Source organism: Heterocephalus glaber, unplaced genomic scaffold (assembly GCF_053883595.1).
Source record: "Heterocephalus glaber isolate CG9 unplaced genomic scaffold, H.glaber_assembly_v1.0 deba00000676, whole genome shotgun sequence".
Classification (NCBI taxonomy): Eukaryota; Metazoa; Chordata; class Mammalia; order Rodentia; family Bathyergidae; genus Heterocephalus; species Heterocephalus glaber.
This window is the reverse complement of record NW_028258156.1, coordinates 22712864-22728647: the sequence shown is the minus strand read 5'-3', so window position 1 is coordinate 22728647 and position 15784 is coordinate 22712864. Positions and strand designations below refer to the sequence as shown.

The following is a 15784-nucleotide window of genomic DNA, read 5'->3' as shown; positions in this document are numbered from 1 at the left end:
CCACGCTCACCTGCCTGCTCATCTACATGGGTGTCTGACAAGTGACATGTCGATACTAACAGTGTGGTCACAACTCACTTTGTATTTGTGGCAACTTATCTACTGTATAATGTCTGTTTTATCCTTCTCATTCAGATATTTCCACAATAATGAAACCGGTTTGGCTTGGGAAAAAACAAAAGAAAAAAAAAAGTTGATAGTTTCACTATCAGTCTGACCATATTTAAAGTTCTTTATAGCTCTTTGTTTTCCCAGGGATAAAATCTAAACTCCTAACAGGACCTCTAAAGCTCTGTGGGACCTGACATCTGTTCTTGTCTTCAGCCCCATCTGACATTTCTTCTGCATGTTGCCAAGGCTCCAGACATACTGTACAGTAGTACCCCTGCGGTCCATCCTGCCTTGTCTTGTTGGTCCTTTGGGTTGAAACTTCAGTTTTTTTCTTTTAAAATAACTTATTTTGGACTAATTTTAGGCTCATAGAAAAGTTGCAAATATAATACAGGAAGCTGTAAACTCCTTACCCATTTCCCCTAAGGTTATCATTGTAGATAGCTTTAGGATAATGATCAAAACCAGATACAGTAATTAACATTAGCACAATATTTTAAACTTCTGACCTTATCTGAAATGGCCATTTCTTGATCTTAATATTATCTTACTCTTTCTTGCCGGTTTCCCAAGACTCAGTTCAGATGGTATCTCTTCCTCGGAGTCTCTCCTAAGTCCTTCCTTCCCCTCATCTTTTGCATACACAAATCGTGCTAAGTGCTGCTGCTAGGTGGTTCTCCTACTACAAAAATACACTTAGAGTATGGACAGTGAAAAATTAAGGATATATACCATACTTTATAGCGCAATCATTAAAAATATTTAGTGCTGAAAAGTATGGCAAATAGTAGGAAAATTAAAATGAACTAAAAAGCCATTCATTCTAATAATCACAGAGAGACAAGAAAAGGAGAATAGAAGAATAAAATATAGAAGAGAAGAATAAAAAGCAAAGAATGGAATAATTACCTAAACTTAACAAAATCAATAATTATATTAAATGAGAATAGACTGAACAGTTCAACTATACGGTGGAAATTGTCAGAATGAAAAAAAGTACATGACCCAATTATATGCTGCATATAAGAGATGCATTTTATTTTATTTTTTATTTGTTCTTTGTATTAAATTCTTTTATTGGTACATTGTAGGTATACAACACAATTACATTTCTCATTGAGGCTTGTACCTTTACATAATGCATCTTGGTTCTTATTTTTTCCCCATTCCTAGCCCTCCCATCACCCCCTCCACCCTTCCCTATTTACAAAGACTTTATTTCCATTTTTTCCATTTCTCAGCATTTTTCCTTTCCCTTCTTTCCTTTCCCCTGCCCCTCCCACTACCCCTACCCCTTTGGACCTTTTCTTCCTATTTTGCATTATCGATTATTCATTCTAATCATTGGTACATTTTAGGTATACAAGATAATGACATTCATCATTGGAAATTTGCACCTTTACATAGTCTCTCTTGGTTCTTATTTTTCACCCTTGCCCAGCCCTCCCTTCAACCCCTCCAGTCCTCACTATTTACAAAGATTTTGTTCCTATTTTTCCATTTCTCATATTAATCCCATTCCCTTCTATCCTTTCCCCTAGCCCTCCTACTTCCTTCCCCTTTGCCCCTTTTCTTCCTATTTCACATTACCTCTTATACATTTAGTCCTTATTTACACTTTCAGTTTCTCACACCAGAGAAACTATTCGGTATTTACATATGTGTGTCCTATTTATTTCACTTAAAAGTATCGCCTCAATGTGCATCCACTTAGCTATAAATGTCTCTAATTTCTCATTTTTTATGGCTGAGTAGTACTCCATTTTATAAAAAAAACCCCACATTTTCTTTATCCAGTCTCCAGTTGATGGGCATTTGGGCTGTTTCCAAGTTTTAGCTTTTACAAACTGTGCTGCTATGAACATGGGTGCACATATATCGCTATGGTATGATTCTTTTAATTCTTTGGGGAAGATCCCCAGCAGTGGAATAGTGGGGTCAAATGGGACTTCCAGTCCTAGTTCTTTGAGGTATCTCCATACTGATTTCCACAGTGCTTGCACCAGTCTACACTCCCACCAGCAGTGGAGCAGGGTTCCTCTTTCCCCACAGCCCCGCCAGCATTTGTTATTGGTTGATTTCATGATAGCAGCCATTCTTTCTGGAGTGAAGTGGAATCTCAGTGTTGTTCTCATTTGCATCTCTCGAATGACCAGTGATGTTGAACATGTTTTCATGTATTTATTTGCTATTTCTACTTCTTTATCCGAGAAATGTCTGTTCATTTCAGATGCCCATTTTTGGATTGGGTCTTTAAATTTGGGAGGTCTGATCTTTTTAAGTTCTTTATAGATTCGAGATAGTAGACCTTTGTCTGAGGAAGAGCAGGTGAAGATTTTTTCCACATTGTGGGTTGTAAGAGATGCATTTTAAATATAAAGACCCAGATAGGCTGAAGATAAGTAAATTTAAAAAGATAAATGATAGAAACAGTCATCATAAAAAGCTGGATTGGTGACACTGACATCAGACAAAACAATTCTATGCTAAAAGAATGGCTCATTTGGAAGGAAAAGAATCATAAATGTGTATACCTAGTATAAGAGCTTCAAAATATATGAAACAAAATTTGACAAAAAAGGAGAAATAGACAAATTTCACAATGATGGTTGGAGATTTTAATCCTTGTTTTTAGGAAAGGTCTAGACACAATCAGCTGTCTTGCTTAATGTTTACTGAGTAGTACACAAAACAATGAAAAGAATACACAAGTTTTTTAAATTCATGTGATAAATTTACACAAATAGATCCTATCCCTTGTAAAAGGAGTCTTTATTAATATACTCATTTATTTAAAAAACAAAAAGCTTCTCATCTTCCTTGGAATAAAAGAAAATCTCCTCAGCCAGATTAGGGATATCTGCAAAACTGAAAACAGAAACAAAAACAAAATCTACAGCTAAATTTAAATTCAGTACTGATTCTCTCATTGTTCTCTACTTGAAGTCCGTAGGAAGAGGACCTCTCTTACCACTTCTATTCAACATTACATTGGAGGTTCCAGTCAAAGCAATAAAGAAAAAGAAATATAAAGACTACAAAGAAAAAAGTAAACAGTCTCTATTTGCACATAACGTGATAATGTATGTTGATAATTCTATGGAATCTACTAGTAAGCTCCCACAACTATTAAGTGAATTTAGCAAGGTCTTAGAATACAAGGTAAATACATAGGAATAGATTGTATTTATACATATCAGCCAGTAACAATGAGAAAGTGAAATTTGAAAATTCCATTTATAATAGTATCAAAAATATATTTAAGAATAAACTTGTGAAAAATGTGTAAGACATGAACATTGAAAATTATAAAATGTTGCAAAAGGGAATAAAGGAAGATCTAAATAAATGGAGAAAAATATCACATTCGTGAGTTGGAAGACTAGATATCATTAAGATAATCATCAGGGGAAATGCTTGCTTACCTGGCTGGATGCGGGAGACAAACGCAAAGAGGGTGATTAGATGGTGAAATTGAAGAGAAACATAAAGTCAGTAAAGGCTTGATGCACCAAGTCTGAGAAATTATAAACAGGGAGTGAGGCAGGCAGCCAGTAGGCCAGAAAATCAAGGGAAGAGACGGGCTGGATAGACTGAAAGAAACACAATAATCCAGTGTTCAGGTAGTGAATAAGATAAGGGCTTTATAGCAAAGAAACAGACCAGCTGGCTTCATGTTGCTGATGAATTCCAGAAAGATGAAGAATATGCTTAATTCCACATAGACATCCTTTGCATGGCTGGTGTGATAAGAGAAGCCACAGCAGCAGTTTTATTAAAGACTGGCCAGTGGGAACCGCAATCAATTCAGTGAAATGTGTTTCGAATAACATGTGTGTCGCATGCCATATATTTTAAAGACTTCCAAGGCCTGGTCTGAATAATGCATTTCAGTGTAAGTGAAAAGATTAAGTGAAAGAGAAGGCAGCAACCTTTAAGGGCTGGCATAAAATGCAAGGAGCTTAAAATTTAAGCCTTGAAACCATTTTTGTAATATTGACTCAGTGCACCGAAGAGTATTAGCATTAATTGTAACTCAACATAAGGCTAATTAAGAGTGATAGAGCATCTGTCAATTTAAGAATTTAAACAAGTTTGGGCAATATTTTCTTATAAATGAAATATTTTCTGGAAAATCAAATGCATCTTATCCCCAGATTTTTCTCCCATTTCTCCTCCTCCTTCTCCTCTTCTCCTCCTTCGCCTTCTCCTTCTTTTTCTAAGAAGGTGATTCTGGATGAAATGCAGAGAATGTATCAGAGCAGGAGAAAACTGCAGGTGGGGGGAAATCTCATAGGAATTTGTTGCTTCAATTTGCAGAAGATATTGTAGTGATATAAAAGGGAGACATTAAAAACTGTCCTGGGATGGAAAGGAGTAGGTGACTCGAGTATATGCAGGTAGAAGGATAATCAGGACTTGGTGATTACCTGGGTGAGAGCAGAAAGGGAAAGTGCCCAGGACTGCACACGGACCAGGGGTCTGGGCAGTGGCATGGGCAGTATATTGTTAGGGCATCTGTATGACATGCGAGTAAGCAGGTGACTACAAGGGTTCAGATCTTTCTTTCTATGGAAATCTGCACATTTCATTCCTTCTGCCTGGACTCTTCTCAAACTCACATCACTGGGTCTCATCTTATCTAACATGTTCTCCTCCTTATGCTCCAGCATCACAATACGTTTGTTTCTTTTCCACCACCTCTGAAGTATCTATAGCTTGTGCTCATCTCCAAAGTCCTCACAAAGTGATCCTTCCACTTTTTCTCCTCTGACCACATTTTCACCAGGTCAAGTAATATCAGTTACCTACAAATATCACCTTGCACAGGAACAAGACATAATGCAGACATAGCTTTGTCTCTGCTCATTTCACCCTGGAAGCATCTCTTTCTATGCCCATTTCTGACCCTACTATTAAATAAAACCACATCAATAACAATCCTCAAGCAAAAACAAGTCTGGTGACATTGGTTCAACTGTAAATAACAAATTTTGCTACCAAACTATTATATTTCAGTTTCCACACTGTGATTTTTAAAAAAATTTTATGTACCTTGAACTTTTTGGGTGATCTTTTGCTGTAAAACAAAGTAATGGTCTCCCATAAAAATTATCTGAAATCCCACTTCTTAAAGGGAAGACATTACTACTTGTAATGTCTAGAAGACACTTCCCATTTACAATCTCTCATTTCATTATGTAAAAATATTTCCCAATTATAACGAATATATTTTAACAAATTGTCATCACACTATACAATGTGAATTGACTTACGAACTCAATTCATTTCCAAAGGCTGTTGTGACTCAAGGTGGTCAATTGAAGGCTCAGGCTCCTCTCCACAGCCTTCAAAGTCTCTCTTGTATGCAGGCAGATCTCAGTGTCCTTAGAGAGACGTTGGCCCAGGATTCCTCAGTTAACCCCACACATAATGTTTCTTCCAGAACTCTTGAAGAATTAAATTTGTATCTGAGACCATCTGGAAGCACAAGCAGTCAGCATTTGGGTTGTAACTCAAGACTTTGATCATAAATTAAAACTAAAATTCCAATCATAACCCATTGTTCATAGGCCAGGGTGGTCATAACTCAAGATCCACTGTATATAGCAAAGAAGAATAAAAATAGATTAAAGTCTTGGAAACAAAATTCCTTTGGTTTGTATAAATTGGGATTAGGTCTATTCTTTTTTTTTTTAATAACAAGAAGCAAAGAACTGGCTTCAGCATGAAGTAGACTTATTTTTCTTACATCTTCAAGTTTGGAAGTGGGCATTCCAGGGCTAGCATGGAGCCTCTGCTGTATAATTTTTACAGAGACCCCTGACTTCATGTAACTCACCACTCTGCCACCTCTAGGCTGTGAACTTCATCCTCAAGGACCAACATGGTGCCTTGAACTCCAGTTCTCATGTACATATTTCAGACAGAAAGATGGAGGGAGAGTCCAAAAATAAAGTCTGCATAACAGACTTTTAGGCAAAATTCCTGGAAGCTGTCACATGAATTATGTTAGAATTTAGTCATATGCCATTCTTAACTGTAATAGGTATTGAGAAAGTATTTTTTTCCAAATGGCCATGCACTGGCAAAAGTATATAGTTCTTGTTACTAAGGAAGAAGGGGAAAATGAATACTGAATTTTGGCAAATGGAATTTCCACAGAAGGGATAGGTACCACTTCCTGGGCTGGCTCTGCCATTTTCAGCAGGTCAGCAAGGAGACATGCCTAGGCAAACTTGGAAGCCACACATTAAAGATGGCAGGGCTGGTAGAGGCTCCATTTTATAATTATTTCATGTGCAAGAAATGAACTTCCACTGTTTGGGTCATTATCCCTTTGGGGTTTTGGTTATAAGAGCTAATCTACACTAAAACAAGCCTCTTGACAAATACTGTGAAATAATTTCCAGAAAGAGTTATTGATTTCCATTCCACCAACTGGAAATAAAAGCATTTTCATGAATATCACTAGGAAAGGTAGTCGACAACCTTCGGGTTTATTGGCCTGGAAATGAGCAGGAGCCTAGTGGAAGCCAAGTAGAACCTGAGTTGGCATACAGCAATAAAATATGAATGCTACCAGCACCAAATACTCAATAACTCTGCAACTTCTACAACCACTTTTAGTTATTTCGAGCAGAGGTCAGCATAAACCAAGGTTCTTGGGGCAAATCCAAACCATTCTTGTTTTTACAAATAAAGTGTTATTGGAGCACAGTCAACTCAATTTCTTTACACATCATCTATTGCTGCTTTCATGTTGGAATAGCAGAGATAACAAAGAATCTATGCCCTATGGAGCTTAAAATATGTTATTTGGCTTTTTACCAAAAAAGTCTGCCAACTTTGCTTTAGGCCATAGGATTGTTCAGGTTTACATAAAATTTTCATGATATTTCCCTGTTGTCCTTTTAATGTCTATGGAAACTGTAAAAATCTCCCCTATTTTATTCCTAATAATGTTAATTTGTGTTTTCTCATTTTTTGACAAGTAGAGAAAGAAGTTCATGAATTTTATCGATCTTTTCAAAAAGTCAGTTTTAGTTTCGTTGATTTTACTCCATTTTTGTCTGTTTTCTATTTTATTGGTTTTCATTCTTATTTTTACCATTTAATTAACGTTGGGTTTAATTTTCTCTTTTATTTTTAGCTTCCTCTTTGTTATGGTTTGGGTCTGGATGTCCCCCCAAAGCCTCATGTGGTCATAGGCTGGATCTAGAGTGTGTGAAGCTGGAATTGATTCACGATGCAATGCTAGGCTCAAGGGCACTAGGATTAAGGCTGTGAGTGCTATCTGCCCTAGTCTGAATAGGATAAAAGGGGCAGGGAGATGCTGTTAAACTCTTGTTACTTTTGTTGCTTTGTTAGCGTCATGTTATTTCTCCTCTGCAATGCCTGTTTGCCATCCCTCCTGTGGAGCCAGCCAATTATGGACTGAAGCCTCTAGGAACTGTGAGCCAAATAAACTCCTTCTCCTTTTAACTTTGGATGTCGGTTGTTTTGTCTCAGCAACAAGAGAAAAGTAACTAGCATACTCTTCCTCTCTCTTCTCTCTTTTCTCCCTCTCTTCTTCCTCCTACTGGGAATTAAACCAGGGGTACTCCACCAATGCATTACATCTCCAGGCCCTTCCCCTTTTAAAATGTTTAAGACAGGTTTCTGCTAAATTGTCCAGCTGGTCTGGCATTTATGATCCTCCTGCCTTACCCTGCGGAGTAGCTGGGATTATAGACAAGTGCCACCACCCTCAATCTCCTTTTGAGTTTAAGGTAGAAGCTTAGACTATGCCTGTTTAGCTTTTTATTCTTTCCTGATATAACTAATTTGAGGCAAAAATTCACCTCAGACCATTGCTTTAATTGTAAACCATAGATTTTTGGTACACTGTTAATATTATCGTTCAGTTAAAATATTTCTCTAATTTTTCCTGTGAGTTTTTTTTTATGATCTGTGGATTATTTATGAGAGCATTGCTTAATTTCCAGATATTGAAGGCAATCTTACTGATTTGTAATTTAATTCACTCTGTGTTAAAATCTATCAAGAGCTTCTTATAGACCATCAAATGGTCTATCTTGTAGCACATTCTGTATGCACTTGAAAAAGAATGTATATTCTGCAGTTGATGAGTATAATGTTCTGTGGGTGTTAGGTTAATGTTAATAGTGTTAGTAAGCTATTCTATATCCTTTTTTTACTTTCTTACTTAAATTGTCTTATCAATTGCTAAAAAAATCTCCAACTCTAAGTTGTGGATTTATGTATGTCTCTTTAGTTTTGCTAGTTTAGCCTCACAGATTTCCTTTGTGATATTGGTAATTTGTGTTTCTCCCTTTTTTGTGGGTTATCCTGCCTAGATATTTATTAGTTGTGTTGATCTTTCCAGAGAAGCAGCTTTTGTTAATTTTCTGTTGTTTTCCAAGTTATTGATATCTACTCTAATTTTTATTATTTATATTTTCTGCTTGTGTTATGTTTGATTTTCTCTTCTTTTTTCACTTTCCTGAGGTAGGATAGTTACAGATTTTTAAATCTTTTTCAATCATAGTATATGTATTTTAATGGTAAAAGTTTCCCTCTTAGCATTGCTTTCACTGCATCTTACAAATTTTCGTATGTCTTATTTTTATTTTAATTTTGTTCAAAATATCTGTCATACTTTATCTTCATTTAGGAAGTATAGCTGCCTTGAATGTAAAATTGTGGTTTGGTACATTTTCCTTTCTTTCAGCACTTTGCAGATACCTTCTAATGACTTCTAGATTCCTCTGTGCATCATGTTCTTTTTCTCCTTGATGATTTCAAGATTTTTCTCTTTATTCTTGGCTTTAAAAAAAGTAACTGTGGTTTTCCTTGTGTTTTTCTGATTGAGATTCACTGACATTCTTGGATATGGAAGTTAATATTTTTCACCAAATTTGGGGAAGTTTATCCATTATTTCTTTAAATATTTTTCCTATTCTTGCTGTCATCTTCTCAGATCTGATTTCACTTATTTTGGGGCACATGATATTGCTCTGTAAGCCTCTGAGGGTCTTTTTATTTTTATTTTTCTTCATTCTTATTACTGTGCCATTTGGACTGGATAATTTTTATTGATCTATCTTAAAGTTCACTGATTCTTTTTTCTGTTACAATCTGCTAATTAATTTATTTAGTGAATTTTTCATTTCAGTTATTGTATTATTTCAACTATATACTTAATTTACTTTTATATAATTTCCACATCTATGTTACGATTATCTGTTCACTCATTGAGATCATGCTTTTGTTTAATTCTTTGAAGATATTTAAAATAGCTACTTTGAATTATTTTCTACTAAATCCAATTTTTGAGTCCTCCTCAGTGTTCCTATTTATTGCCTTTTTCCTTTACATAGGGTAGAAATCATTTATGCTCTTTGAAGGAACAGTTTTATTGTTATTATACTTGTACTTAATCTACTTTTTTTTTTTTGGTAACGGGGATCAAACTCCGGACCTTGCACTTGTGAGGCAGGCGCCAGAACCACTGAGCTAAATCCCCAGCCCTTCTTGTACTTAATCTAGCAAGCAGTTAACTTGTCTGAATTCTAACTGTGTTGTCCTACACTACAGAGCAGTGGCTATCCCTATTCAGTTCTTTCAGCTTGCAGCCGTTGACTTTTTAGCCTGATTTCTAGGAGTTTCTTCCCAAACTGGCCAGTGTGGTGGTCAGCCAAAGATTTGGAGCAAAGTTTATATTCATATTTACAATGTCCACACCATTCTGTCTGCCCTGAGCTCTACTTCTAATCCTAGAACTGTGTTGAACAAAGTGCTCAAAGAAGAGGAAGCTCCCAAGTATACCCTATGCAGTTTCATCTTTTAAATGTAAAACCCTTGTAGTGTTATGCTTGCTTAAAAAAAACAAAAACAAAAACAAAAAAAAACTAGAGTCCCTGAGATTTTCCCTGTGTGTACATAGGCCAGTGGTCGGTAGGAATGTGGTCAGAGTTAATACCCAGAGTTTGGGTTTCACTATTTCTGTGGTTCATCACTTTTGTCATTTCTCTCCCTCCCACTCTAAATTTCCAGCATTTTGTCAGCCACAAACATCTTTCTGTGTTACCTCATGCCAATAAGACTGTGGCTTTCTGCACTGGGACTGTGGAAATTGAGTATTGCCTTCAGACCAAAAAAAAAAAAAAAGTACAAATATGCTATTTTTGTCCATTGTACTTACAATTTTTCAAGGGCAAATCTCCTCTAGTTTCCTTATGCTTTTTGTCACTTTCCAATGACTTCAAATAATTTTTTAATATTTTGTTCAGATTTTATATTGTTATCTTCAGAAAGGTCTGCCTGACAAATTCAATTCACCATTATCTAGAGCCAGACTCCTACCAGTTGCTTTAAAGGAATCTCAGGCACTTTGTGCCTTTGTTGTTTGCTATGAATCAAAATATTAACAACCACTAATTAGTGATCTTTGATTCTAGTATCGGTGCCAATGTCATCAGTTATGATAGGAAGAGGTCCTGTGAGCTGAAATCCACATTCAATAGTTCTATGTATGCATGACAGTTGGTCATATCCCCATACTTGGAGCTGTTACTTTGGGGGAAGTTTACAAAGTAGGAAAACAATTGTATTAGTCTACATGTTTGTGCAGATGAATAGCAGTTCATCCTCATGTATCTTCCGAGCTAGTAGAGACAATTTGAGTAAAATAATATTCTGAAAGATCAGAACTTTAGAATAAATTAACACTAAAATATATTCAGAAAAGTTATCTCTAACACCATGTAAATTTACATGTGAGGGCAGGAACCCTGAGAAGAGAGAAGGTAAAAGGTTGTCCCATAGATAGGTAGGAAAGCCAGGACCCAAGGGCTGGTGAAAATTCAGACACATTGCTGCTTCACTTTGGAGTCACATCCAGTGGGATGGGTACCTGAAGATGGGTTAGCTCCCCAGGTAATTTCTGCTCCAGCATGGCATGAAGACCAAGCATGTTACTCTTTTGAAAGACCTCAGAGTTTTCTAGACCCTTGGCTATTTTTAAGAAACTCTTTTGTTGCTTGCTTAGCACAGGCAACAAGACAAATTCACTTCCCCTTTTTGCCCATTATCACTTCTAGCCCAAAGACTGGCGGAAAGAGGGAAAAGCAATAAAACAGTGAAATACCCACAAGTCCCTGTCTATTTTGATTTTCAGTTTTATCTTGATTTGCCTCAGGATAAGAGCAAATTACTAATGAGAAAGTTAGAAACACAAATATTAGCACACTGAAATTCCATTCATACATACTTAAGTGTACTTCATGCAAAATACCCAGAGACCTTGATGCTGTTACAAAGGTTGAGAGGTTGGGGGCTGCTGAGCTATCAGTTTTGCCAACCCTCTCCCCATGGGTCATTCTTGGCTGAATTACAGCCTGACCCACCCAAAGTACTTGCCGGTTCCCTCTGCATCTGGACCAAACAGTATTTAATAGGCACCACACACACTTGGGCCTCTGCTGAGGACAATGTAGACCGGGTCACGTTCGCGCTGACCCTGACAACTCGGAGCTTGACATCTCAGTATCTTCATCTCTGGGGCTGTGTTTCTGCAGCAGGTGCCGGGAACACCTGGAGGACCTGGGAGAAGGACCTGAGGCATCCTAGAGTCCAATATCTTTCCCATGACTTCGATTGTGGGTTTATTCCCTGGGTGTGACTAACTGAAATACTCCTTCTTCTGTGGTTTTCTTTAAGAGGCTGAACCTGAATATCAACTGTAAGTGTGACATTTCACAATGCTTATGCACTTAAAATGTGCTGCAGTTTAATTATTTGGGTTGCTGCAGACTTCAAGGGATTGTTTGGAAACCGTGAAACCAGGGAGACGCGGGAATTTATATTTCTAAAAATGAAGCAACAAATGATTATTTCACATTTGGCTGAACATTATATTAGAGATTTTTTTCTGCAAGGATATTACTGAGAGTATTCTAATACAGCTTATTTTGTCAGTGAACTTATGTGTACACATTACTTCATTGACATTAATATACTGCTTCTTTTTTCATGTCTCAAACTACTTTTTATTTGCAACCACGTTATTTCATGAAATTCTTCTAAACAACAAAAAGAGATTTCCTTGTGTATAAATAACTTACCAAATCTCAATAAAGTAGATGCTCAAAGGTGCTAGATCATTCACTCCTATGGTGTATTGACATCTGCCAGAGTTGCACAATATATAGAAAGTCAAGTCCAATATTAAAAACTCAGTAAAGTTCAAACTATATCAAAATATCTAAAGTGCACACATATTTTAAAGAAAGCTTATCTTCAATAATGTCTCTATAACATATGCTTGATGATTTGATTCATCTAACATCATTACTATGAGTATGAACTTTTAACTTTTTTTTTTGGTACTGGGGATCGAACTCGGGTCCTTGCACTTGTGCAGCAGGGGGCAAAACCACTGAGCTAAATCTCCTGCCCCTGAACTTTTAACTTTTAATGTGTAATAAGGTATTTTCTCAACATGACACCAAGAGAATTGGAAGAAGCTAGTGAGCTGCTAACATCTGGGGATTAATTCAGTGATTTGGGTCATGGTGCATTTCAGGAGGAAGTACCCACGTCACTGGAGTTAAGCAGCATGATTTATCCTTACTTTTCTGGTGTGGAAAACCAAATGGAACAGGAGGAGGGTAGTGACCCTGATGGCCATTCCCTCATTATATTCCTGGTTTTTATCTGGGCAAAGGGTGCCACACTGGAGGAGGTGGGGACATTAGTACTGAAACTTGGTACTCAGAGTTTGAGGTTGCAGTCACCGAATTGGGTTTCACTTCCACTTCCTTACTTGAAGAAGATTTAGAATGATAATCGGAGGTTACCTTATCAAGGGCTCTGGTAACTTTCTTAGAGATCTTATCCTTATTCTCACCCTCATTTTCCAAACTGGCAACTATGACTGGATTGTTTTTCTCTCCACAGTGAGAGCACACAGTGAGCACCCAGGGTCCCTGCAGACAGCAAGCTCCTTTGGCAAGGTTGCTGCCCAGGATGCACCCATTCTCACAGGCTTTCGAGACACCAAGATCAACTCTCTGAAACTTATGACTAAGAGTACACTGGTAGGCCTATCTTTTTGATGGCTTTTCTAGATACCAATGACTGTTGTATTTTTCTTGAAGCATTAGAGTCATTTTCTCAGCAAATCTTTCAGTAGCTTCTTTTTATAACTTACCATGTTTTCCAACTAGTCTTATGAAAAAGAAGACAATGGTAGCAATTTCATTCTTCATTTTTCCCACCGCAATGCTATTGCTTTGGGGCTGCAGATTCTTTGGCTTTGACTGTGTCTGGGCTGGAAGCTAGGGTGCTGGCTCAGGGATCCCCAGTGGGAAGGGAGCCAGGGAGCCTCATCAGTCAGGGTGACCCTCATCAGTCAGGGTGACCCTGCAGAGGAGACTGCTGCATGAGCTAATGGCCTTGCTCAGCACACAGGGGCTCAAAGCCCCGCTGTATTTTTTCTTATATTTCTTTCATAAATACACACTTGCTTTAACCCCTGAGAAATTCTAAGACAATTAAGTGAAAAAAAAATCAGTCTAACTAGCTGGTGCATGCCATAAATATTGAACGAACTGTTTGCCTGAAATGTCCTGTCTTCCAACCAGTGACTTTTGCACCATATTTACTATACTTCAATTTCCTGTTTATCAGCTTGTGACATTCACTTTACTATAAAGTGCCTGGTGGGCCAGCACTGTTCCAGACTCCAGGACATGGCTCTGCACACACAAAAAGTCTCCACTCTTAGGAGCATGAGACCCATCATAGGTAAATTAAGAAGTAAATTAAAAAGGCCTATTTCAAATAATGATAAATGCTTTGAGAAAAATGAACTCAGGTGATATGTGAGTTCCTGGCAGACTAGTTCAGGAACTCAGCCATATGAACACCTGTGGGAGCAGAATTCCAGGTGAAAGAACAGAGAGGAAAATGTGCCTGAGGCAGGAATGCATGTGGCTGAATCAGGCCTCCAACTGAGATCAAGTGGCCTCATTCATTCATTCATTCATTCATTCAACCAAGAGGCCCCAGCTGTGCCCTGGAGTCTGACTTATCTCTGGAAATTTAGAAAAATCACTGCCTTCCAACTTTCCAGCCTTCAGCCATAAATTGCCTGTGCTCAGACCCAGAGCTCCATCTGGGTTCTTTCAGCTCTTTGAGGGGAAACTTCCACATCATTGGGGCTGACGAGGCTTGGTTATCATGCACTTCTCTCCTTGCTTTCCAGGGGTCTCTGTGCATTCATATGTCTTAGTTACTTTTCTCTCATTGCTGAGACAAAATAGCCAACACTCAAAGTTAAAGGGGAAAGGGTTTACTTAGCTCATTGTATGTAGAGGTTTCAGTCCATAACGAGGTGGCTCCAAGGCAGGGTGGCACACGGCAGAGGGGCTTTGCAAAGGAGAAACAGTTCATGGCCCCCACACAGTAGCAAAAACAACAAGAGAACCTTAACAGTGTCTTTCTGCCCTCTCTTCCAGATGACCAGGATTAGGATGGTGCCAAACCAATCAGTGGACTGATTTAGTATTCACACACCCTTAATCCCAGCATCATACACTTTAGATTCAGCCACCTCTGAAAAAGCCCCACCTATGACGGCATGAAGACATCTAGACCCAAACCATAACTCCACACAACACCTGGCACCAGCTGGTTGTCAGATCATCCGGTCACTGGACCCTCAGCCAAGCTTTCCATTGAACTTTCTCATTCTTTCCTCATAAATCTGTTTTACTGCCAGTTCAATTTGCTTTGACATAGATTAGGTTAAAGGCTGGGAACAGAAGAGAGTAAAAGCACAGACCTTCCAGGGGAGTTGGAAGGTCATTGTCCTTCATGAGATTTATGAGTTCTGTGGTCAAGGACTCAGATGCTGACCTGTTAGGACATTGGCCAGGAAAGAGCTGGAAGTTGCAGAGGCTCTCAGAGCTTCTGGCCCAATTCTCTTCCGAGGGCTCCAAGTTGTGCAGTAGCCTTGGTTGCTCACTGTCTGGACTACATTGCTGGAAGGTTTATAAATAAGGACCAAGCCTCTTCTGATGATTGTCAGGGAGCTGCAAGGTTTGTTTTTTGGTCAGTACAGACTTGGGCCTTCTTCCCTTGTCTTGGCTGTGTGGCTGTAGGATGTAACTTCTCTGGAAATTTCAAGGAAAAGGAGAAGCATTTATTTGCTAGAGCCCCTTTAAATGCAGGCAGACCCTGGCCTTTACACACCTTGGAATCCACTCTCTTTACTCTGTCGTCAACTCCTCCCCTCCCCTGGTCCACTGCAATTAGACTCAAAACTCATCTCCCTAGACTCACTCCCCATTCAGTAGCCAGAGTGTCCTCTTCAAAATGCAAGTCTGCCTTTGTCCTGCCCACGCATAAGCCCTGCAATGGCCCCCACTGACAGGTGATGGACTCCTGCGTGTTCCTGCCCTCCCCAGCTCTCTCACCACCCCACCCCTCTTGACCTGCATGCTTGCTGTCCACCCTGGGAAATCTACTCAACACCTCTGGGCCACAGTTCTTTTAGCTATAAGGTGGGGCAATAATACCTGTCAACCAAGAGGGTAACGTGTGTTGAAGCTCAGCCTGTGTGTGGGACAGAGGCAGCACAAGGAAAAGGATGGAGATCATGTTG

General features: G+C 38.5%; 1 pseudogene; it reads right to left on the bottom strand.

Moving 5' to 3' along the window:
- Window positions 1-12641: 12641 nt before the first annotated feature.
- Window positions 12642-13385, bottom strand: LOC101711234 (protein BTG3 pseudogene; annotated as a pseudogene).
- Window positions 13386-15784: the final 2399 nt, after the last annotated feature.